This window comes from Etheostoma spectabile, unplaced genomic scaffold (assembly GCF_008692095.1).
Source record: "Etheostoma spectabile isolate EspeVRDwgs_2016 unplaced genomic scaffold, UIUC_Espe_1.0 scaffold00018964, whole genome shotgun sequence".
Classification (NCBI taxonomy): domain Eukaryota; kingdom Metazoa; phylum Chordata; class Actinopteri; order Perciformes; family Percidae; genus Etheostoma; species Etheostoma spectabile.
The window spans coordinates 1-9758 of NW_022604592.1; the positions used below are offsets into that span (position 1 = coordinate 1).

The 9758-nt window shown below is 46.1% G+C and overlaps 1 non-coding gene across 1 annotated transcript; it reads left to right on the forward strand.

Moving 5' to 3' along the window:
• Positions 1-9415: 9415 nt before the first annotated feature.
• On the forward strand, positions 9416-9526 carry LOC116683381 (U5 spliceosomal RNA). The gene has a single exon (XR_004330547.1). It is a non-coding gene; the product is annotated as a U5 spliceosomal RNA (small nuclear RNA).
• The last annotated feature ends 232 nt before the right edge of the window (positions 9527-9758 follow it).

Below are 9758 nucleotides of genomic sequence, written 5' to 3' on the forward strand. Positions count from 1 at the left end.
TGTCCAGACATGTCCCAACTAGATGGGAAATAGACTGACATTTGGGTCAAATTTGTGTTGGAATATCTACAATATGTTTGTGGGAAAAATAATACAAGACTGAGGTGGTGATGAACAGGGCACTCAGGAACGGCCACGTAAAAGCTGGCTTAGAGATATACTGAATTAACCAAAGACTAAATAAGAGGTGTGTGTGTGTGACATATTACATTATGCTTTGCAGCTGGGTTACAGTAAGGAGGGAGAGAACAGGACGGGCTATCTAGTCAGATATGCTACAGTGAGCACAGAAGAGGAGATGGGAGGCCAAGGACACTGAATCAGGACGGTCTGATAACTCAGAGAACAGGACATACCAAACGTAGAAGGGAGTGGACATAGCTGTCTTGTGAAGTAAATGATAACTGAAAATAATAGACATGCAAGAAAGAAGGGAGAGGCAGGCAGGGATTGTAACCCAGCAACAGTATAGCTGACCAATCAGGCCCCACAAGGGGAACCAATATAACCTGAGCACAATATTGTCTAAGTGCCTTTTGGGGGACCTCTGTACTAGACAAGTCTCCATCAGGTCCGTGCACGTGTAACTGCTCGGAAAGCATTCATCTGTTGACCACAAGAATAAACACTGTGTTAAATTCATCATGGAGTCAGTTGTCAGTTATAGAAGGATTTCCCCAACAAATTTGGCGACCCCGACGTGATAACGTAATTGGACAGGGGAATCCAACTGGACCTTGGCATTGTGTCCACGGTCCGGTTCAGCTCAGCCACCGGACTGACATCCCGCAGCCCGGAAGGGGACTGAGCGGCGATACTGCGACTCGTTGTGTGATCACTGGGAGCTCTCAACAAAAGAGGTAGGCAGAAGCCTGTTTAAAATCAAAATTCTGTTATTGGCTGAAAACTAAATGATGTGATCACATTCAACTGTCGTAAGTTGTTTTAAGCGAAAAGTATTGATTGAATGTGCTGTATTAAAGGGATATAAACAGATGAAATGTTGGGGCATGTGATGTGATAAACAGAGAAAAACAACTAGAGAGTTGTAAGAGAATTGTTGAAAATACGGGTGGCGGTAGGAGAGGAAAAGGGACAAATAGTCAGAGGAAAATACGTCCAGATGGTGACGAGGTAGGAGGACTGCTAAGGACAGATAGTTCAGATGAGTGATTGTGAATTGCCACCCTTGGTTCTGTGTGAACATCCTGAAAAAGAGTTGCAGTTAACAGATTGTCATTGTAATATTACGAGTCCACCGCGAGAGGTATTTGTGCAAAGGAGTGAGAGGTCACTTTTTAAGTTGTAAAGATTATAGAGAGTGCATAAAAAGGCTCTAGATGGAGTCTTAATGAAAAAGTTGTTTGTTGTTGTTGCATGTGTGATTTTTGTTGTGGTTGGCTTGTTGGATTTTTTCTCCTTTATTTGTTGTAAAATGACGACCCCTTATGGTAAAGTGTTAGTAGGGGCAGTGTGAAAAAAGTATGGGAGTAAAGGAGAGGAGAAAGTAGCTAAACGAGATTGTGCAAAGAATGGGAGAGAGGAGGATGGATTGAGGGAGAAGGGGCGCCGTCCCGGAGAAAGTGAATGAAATAGTGAAGTATGAAAAAAAGTAAGTTGGGAGTATGCGGAAAGGCAGGCAGAGGAGGAAAAGAAAAGAAAATGGTTTAAATTGACTAAACCAAAGCACAGGAGTATGAAGCGCAGAAAGAGAAATATGGGGGGGGGTTGAAAATGACAAATGCAATACAGAAAACAATTGGGATTGACAAAACAAGATGACAAAAGTTCACCAAAAACTGAGACAGAAGCTGAACAGAATAAAACCGCTAGCGCAGAGAAAACCCCGCTGCCCGCTGAAGCGCCCCGCCAACAACCCTTTTATCCAGACATAAGAAACCTAAGAATTTCCGCTCCACCGCCGCCGTATACAGGTCCAACGGCATCAAAACCCACAGTCCAAGCCCCAGTGGTAACTGCCCATTTACAGCCAAATGCATTACAAATAGACGTCCCACAGGACATTGATACCGGCATTAGAGGGCCGCGTACAGGATTTAGAATGTTATCTAAATTAATGGTACAGTCAGCGTCAGGGGGAGCAGCAGCGGCTCCACCAAGCCAGCGGTCACAGTCCAGCCGGCCCAAGCAAAGCTAGTACCCCATATTCAGCGTCTTTTTGCCAACAAAATCCAGAGCATTTCACATGTCAGTAAAAGGACCCAGTCCACCTCACCACAAGTACCCCACAAGACAGGAAGTAAGTAAGGAAGATAGCGAACAGTCAGACAGCAGCAGGGAAAGTGAGCAAACAGACAGAAGCTCCAGCTCTAGGGAAAGGACTCTAAAAAACGACATAAACGCAGGCCCAGATCTAGATCACAAAGTCCTCAAGACGTTTTTGTAGCAGGCACATTTAAAGGTAAATTACCAACGAGGACCCTGACGAAGTTATGCTGCGAAGATCAACTAGAATAAGGGAAAAGAATTAACAAAGAGTTCAGAGAGATAAAAAGGCAGCAAGAGCAGCTGCGTCGAACAGTAAATGAGCTCAGTGAGGAGGAGGAGCAGACGCGCCACACACCAGAGGCGGGGCTACAATGCCCACTCCGCCCAGTAGGAGGAGGAGGAGGACTGTTGATGTACACCCCTTACAGTTTTGGTGACTTAGATTCTCTGTGTGCAAAAACTCCCCTCCTGACAGGAGGGGGGCTGAGCATTTCCTCACAGCTTTCAATAGTCTTACAGCAGGAGTGCAGCTGTGTTTGGGAGATCTCAGAGCAGTATTGGGTAGAGTAATGGGAGCAGATGAAGCTAGTGCTGCCCTCACCAGAGGGGGAGCTGGACCCACTGTTCCCGCATCAGTGCCTGCATCAGCAGTAACCCCGGCATTTGGGCTGAGCTGCACCGCATGTATCCCACAGTTGGGGATCATGCAGCATGGCATGATTTAAAAAGACTAAGTGATGAAAATTTGATGCCTATGCAGATAGAGCAAAAAGATTTGGCAGCGTGCTATGAGGGAACCGTGGGACCAGTCCGCCGCCACAGTGGCGCTGTTCCGCCATGGGGTACTAGGGGGATTACCCACAGCAGTTCAGACACAGTAGGAGGAGTAGTAGGCCTGCAACAATGACCGATGAACATGGGGCGAGAATGTGCGTCATTTTCCTGTCAAAACACCAAAAAGGAGCAGAGCAACAAGAAGATGAAATTAAAAAGACTACAAACTCAATTTTAAAGAAACAACTGGAAGAATTAAACAAGCCCAAGCCCAGCAAAGCTAAACAAATGACAGTCTCACAGAACCCCCAACAGTCAGAAGCCCCTCACAGTTGCAGACATGCTGTCTTTTCTGGGCCTCACAGGATACAGCCGCTCACATATCCCTGACTATACCAACAAAACTCATCGCTGTCTCACCGCCCCCCTCCTATGGACAACAGAGGCCGAGGCCGCCTTCTCTGACCTCAAAAGCCCTAGTGCAGCAAGGGCAGAGACACTCACCTCCCCAGACTACTCACTCCCATTTCATATGGATGTTTCTGAAAACAATGGCTTTCTCAATGCCATTTTATTTCAGAAAAAAGGGGGGAGACAGACATGTCAGTGGCAGCGGAGCGGCGCCACAAAAGACAAAGAGGGATATGGAGGTCTCATCAAGGAAAGATAGCAGCATCAGCGAGATGTGCAGAATGTTGCTACCTGAGGCACACAGACCAACACATGAAGGAAGAAAACAGACTCTCCTGAATCTGTCTGAGTTGTGGTGGCACCCCAATTTGAGGGACATGGTGACACATTTTTGTCAGGAATGCAGGGTGTGGGAGAGCATAATGTTCAGAAACCATACACCACACTAAAAGGAGCGTACCCAGTCCCCACAGCTTTTTTCAAGATATCAGTATAGATTATACTGATATGGGCGCAGAAAATGTGGTAGGGGGAAAAAGGTATCTTCTGGTGATGGTAGACAGGTTCTCTAGGTGGGTAGAAGCCATTCCCACCGGAAAAGAGGACGCAAAAACAGTGGTGAAATGGCTCAAAACTGAACTCATCCCGAGGTATGGGGTCCCCAGGCGATAGGGTCAGATAATGGCACACATTTTAACAACAAACTACTAAGAGAAGTAGAACAGGCCCTGGGAATCACTCATGCCTTCGGATCAGTTTATCATCCACAGTCACAGGGAATGGTGGAAAGAGCAAACCAGACATTGAAGGCTAAGATAGCTAAGGCATGTGCAGGAAGCAAGTTAACATGGGTAGAAGCGCTCCCATTGGCCCTCATGGCTATGAGGTCCTCAGAAGGACGAGAAACACATTTGACCCCACATGAAATAATGACAGGGAGAAAAATGCCAGGACCTCCACTAGATGGAGGCCACATGCCAATGTTAGATGTTCAGCAAATAGAAATGACAGACTATATGAGAAAGCTAACATCTCTGGTTCAGCCCTTTCTACGCAGGTCCAGTTGGCGAACAGGAAACCGCAGGCAGGGAGCAACACTACCTGTCAAGGTAGGCGACTGGGTCAGGGTCAAAGTTCACAAGAGGAAGTGGACTGACCCCAGGTGGTCCGGGCCTTACGAAGTAAGGGAGGTTACTTCACACTCGGTCCAGGTTAAAGGTAAAAAAGGAGCACCTTGGCACCACCTGACCACATTGTGCCCCAGTCGCACCTCCTAGCCGCCCATTGGCAGAAATTAGAAAAGCAATCCAAAATGTATAGATGGAAGAGATGTTTTGGCGGGGAACAGCCCCCGCGTAGTACATCCATAACTTGGAAGGCAATGGGGTTTGGGAAAAAGACAACAGTTGTCCTAGCAGTAGTAGTAGTAGGGGAGTTGCAGCATTAATTCTGGGGTTGGAACATGCGTATGGGGACCGAGACCACAAAGAACAATCACCCGGTAGTGTCCAACCACCTCTCAGTAACAAAGGAAATGAAACTAGACGAGAGAGAAGAAGAGCAGTTTGGGCAGTAGTGAAGCAACACACTAAGGGCCCATCCCAAGGTGCGGTGCCAGATTGACTCTCCCCTATGTGAGAGACTCAACCACGTCATTTACCTTTGATTTGTGTCAGGCTATAGACTGCGGGGGTATAATAGTTTCTACAAAAACACAGATGTGTACATCTGTGACGACTATCAAAAGGTAGGATTGTGAAAGGAGCGCTTCCGGACAGGTGAAAGGTAGTCTCTGTAACAGCTGGTATGACGCGGGTTGGACAACAGGAGGGGGTGGAAACCATGGGCGAGGTTGACAGACAAAAGAGATTGGTGGGTACAACAAGATGAATGGGAGATATTATCTATACAGCGGGACTATAGTTCAGACCCCACGAAAAATCCCATAACCCTGTCAGTAAATAGAGCAATTGGGAGCAGGAACGGTCAGGATGTGTGGATGTTAGCCATAGGTGTATGGATAGCAGGAATGACCAGATATAACCCCCTGCAGATAAATATTTTGGATCCCCTCACGCACACACAGAATGACACTGACATGGCAGAGACTACAGTAAAACCCCCCCTGAAGGAGGAAGACGTAATAGTGCAGGACTTCTCTAAAATGAGGGTGGAAGATGTGTTAGAGTTATCAGCAGGTGCAGGCCAGGACAATTTGGATCAGGTGGCTAATACAGAATGCCAAAGAACAACACATGGAAGGGTGCGTGGCCTGTGCCACAGCTAGACCAGTCATGTTCACTAACCCGGCCCCGTTGTTTCCTAATGAGGACCCAGCAGGATATGCATGCATGTTGAACTTCACACACTCTAAGACAGCTTCCCGCAATTGTACTACCTAGCATCCCTCTTTCCCCAGGCTTTGAAAAACCAGGGTTTTACCGCCATAAAGGGGGAGGGTGCAAGATATCACTGTTTCAATCTCACCGGATCAAGCAAGCCCACAATCAAACTAGGTGATATACCCCAGACTGGTGTAATACAACTGTACAAAACAAAACAGCCCTAGGCCCAGTGGCTAGAATAGGACTATTCTACTATTGTGGTGGTCTTAGGTTGTACTACTCCAGATAAAGTTCCCAAATCAAACGTCAGGAGTTTGTGCTATGGTTAGATTAGCTATGCCCATATCTTGGTGGGGAGTAGAGTCCACTATACCCACCATAAGGCTGTGCAACTGACCGTAAAGAGAAGGCGCAGGGCCCGTAGTATGCAAGGCCCGGCTTTTGATCCATGGGCGGGAACCCCAACCTATATAGACAGCATAGGAGAGTTCCTAGGGGTGTCCCGAATGAATACAAATTGGCAGATCAAATAGCCGCAGGATTTGAGAATATACCACTGCTTTCAGCCATCTTCCCCGTCACTCCCAGCAAAAATGTAGATAGGATAAATTTTGTGCATTATAATGTTTTACGCTTGAGCAATGCAACTAGGGATGCCATCGAAGGCCTGGCCGAGCAGACGGCCCCAACGTCCCTCATGGCGCTCCAGAATAGGATGGCGCTGGACATGCTGTTGGCTGAAAAAGGAGGAGTCTGTTCCATGTTCGGAGAGATGTGCTGTACGGTCATCCCTAACAACACTGCCCCGGATGGGAAGGTCACCAGGGCTTGAACCAACTTCGAGCCCTTTCCCAGGAGATGCATGACGCCTCAGGTGTATCAAATCCATGGAGGGGTGGATGACAACCTTTTTGGCAAATGGAAGAATCTTATCACTGCTTGTTTGACATCTATTGCTGTTTTTCTCGCTATTCTAGTTACCTGTGGGTGTTGCTGTGTGCCCTGCCTGCGGACCATGACATCCCGGCTCATCACCACTGCCTTGTCCAAAGAAAAAGCGCCGCCTCCCTATTCCGCTGGGATGCTGCCATTACTCACCATGCCAGAGGACGGGGAGGATGTTGAGGCACTGCAGTTAGTGTAAAAAGGTGTTCGCACCTAGTAGGTGCGAAAAGGGGGAATTTGTGGGAAAATAATACAATGACTGAGGTGGTGATGAACAGGGCACTCAGGAACGGCCACGTAAAAGCTGGCTTAGAGTATATACTGAATTAACCAAAGACTAAATAAGAGTGTGTGTATGTGTGACATATTATACATTATGCTTTGCAGCTGGGTTACAGCTAAGGAGGGAGAGAACAGACAGGGCTATCTTAGTCAGATATGCTACAGTGAGCACAGAAGAGGAGATGGTGAGGCCAAGGACACTGAAGTTCAGGACGGTCTGATAACTCAGAGAACAGGACATACCAACTTAAGAAGGGAGTGGACATAGCTGTCTTGTGAAGTAAATGATAACTGAAAATAAAGACATGCAAGAAGGAGAGGAGAGCAGGGATTGTAACCCAGCAACAGTATAGCTGACCAATCAGGCCCCACAAGGGGAACCAATATAACCTTGAGCACATATGTCTAAGTGCCTTTTGGGGACCTCTGTACTAGACAAGTCTCCATCAGGTCCGTGCACGTGTAACTGCTCGGAAACGCATTTCATCGTTGACCACAAGAATAAACACTGTGTTAAATTCATCATGGAGTCAGTTGTCAGTTTATAGAAGGATTTCCCCAACAACTGAGAGCAATTGATATGAGTTGATCAAAAATTGTTATATTTATTGCTGATTTGAAACTATTTACATGACAGCATCGAGCTTCAGATCACTGGTGTTGTCATGGTAACAAACAAACTATATACAGAACGTTTGCAACAATTAATACAACACATGCGGTTGCAATTATGAAGTAAAATGTAATGAAAAGAGTTTCATATTCAATATAACTTTCTTTTTTAACTTTTATTTTTTATGATCAGTGTGATTTTTTTTTTTTGGTTCTTTTTTTTTTTTTTTATTCCACACCAGGATATGTGTGGTGTGGTGTGTGTATGTGTGTGTTGTGTGAGTGTGTGTGTGTGTGTGAGTAGAGAGAGACACAGAGAGAGAGGGGGCGTGGGGGGGGGGCAGCTGACAGTAAAAAAAAAAATCTCCGATGGCAGAGACGCAACTGGAGTCGCATTTAAAAACAAGCAGCATGTCCTGAAACCCACGTTCAACAGAAATCTACTGGTTACTATGTAAGGACTGCAAAACCCAAGTTCACCAGAAATCTACTGGTTACTATGTAAGGACTGCAAACCCCACGTTCACAGAAAAATCTACTGGGACTATGTAAGGACTACAAACCCCACGTCACCAGAAATCTACTGGTTACTATGTAAGGACTACAAACCCCCACGTTCACCAGAAATCTACTAGTTTCTATGTAGGACTGCAAACCCCACGTTCACAAGAAACTACTGGTTACTATGTAAGGACTGCAAACCCCACGTTCACCAGAAATCTACTGGTTACTATGTAAGGACTACAAACCCACGTTCACAGAATCTACTGGTTACTATGTAAGGACTACAAACCCCACGTTCACCAGAAATCTACTGTTACTATTAAGTAAGGACTGCAAACCCCACGTTCACCAGAAATCTACTGGTTACTATGAAGGACTACAAACCGAAGATAAAAACAAACCTGAAGCTGAAGAAGAAACCCTAAACGTTAACGGAACAGATCCGCAGACCGAATTGACTGACGGGAGCAGGAGAGAGCGAGAGAGAGAGCGAGAGAAGAGCGCATTTTCTCCGTGTTCTGTGTGTGGTGATTGATCCGAGCGGGTGTGTAGGCGGGGGGGGGGCGCTGTGTTATCACAGAACGCTGCGCGGCCAGTTGAGGAGTTTTATTCAATCCGAGCACGGATATTGACTCATATTACTCGGATAATACTTGTACTCGGGCAAAAGTGCTTTAACCGTACCGGATACTCGTTTCAGCCGGACACTCGGATCACCCTAGTGTATATGCAGTAATATAAAAGAAAGTGATGTCATAATGAATGTGATGATGACATAATGAATAGTGATGATGACAAATGAATGGTGATGATGAATCAAAAAGAAAGTTGATGTGTATATGCAGTAATGTAAAAGAAAGTTGATGTGTATTGCAGTAATGTAAAAGAAGTTGATGTGTATATGCACAAATCTAAACCCACGCATCGACCGGTATTGCAGCGTCACCGGGAACGGTGCACCCTCTTCTGTCTTCTGGAAAAACAATTACGATGCACGTGGAGCTGCCCGTGCCCAAACTGTCAACGGACCTGAAGAGACATGGCTGGCAGATTTTACCGCCAGAAATTGTCCTAAAAACTGAATGATCTGTGAAACCTCGTGGGTTCCTGGTATCAAACGTTGTTATAATACTTGACAAGATAAAGCCATACAAAAGTGTAGCAAGATTTGCACTTGATTGGCAGAGAAACACAGCAAGGACAAAATATTGGTGAGGCCTTGGATTTGGAACGCGGCACACCAAGTGAGAATTACCGCGAGGGTGGGACTGGGAAGACTGGCGTTTCGGCTGCTCTCGAGAGTGGGCTGTACTTTACTCGGTTTCTCTAATAACGCACAAGTCTTTCGCCTTTACTAAAGACTTCCGTGGAGAGGAACGCCATGAGTGAAATTATTTTTGGTGGGCTTTGCGGTTTGGCTAAGCCTTTTGTACTTGTGAAAAAACAAAATGCTCTCCAAAGGAACAGATTCTTAAACGTAGCCAAATGTGACAGCATGGGAATATTGCACGTTGGAGGAGCTTGACCAATGGGAAAACCACAATTGCCGTCTTTAACTAAAACTTTTTGTGCTTCCCCATGATGAAGCGCTTGGACGGGGGTGCTAAGCAGCAGCTGTATGTCCATTTAAAATTACTGGACCGTGACAACTGAGAA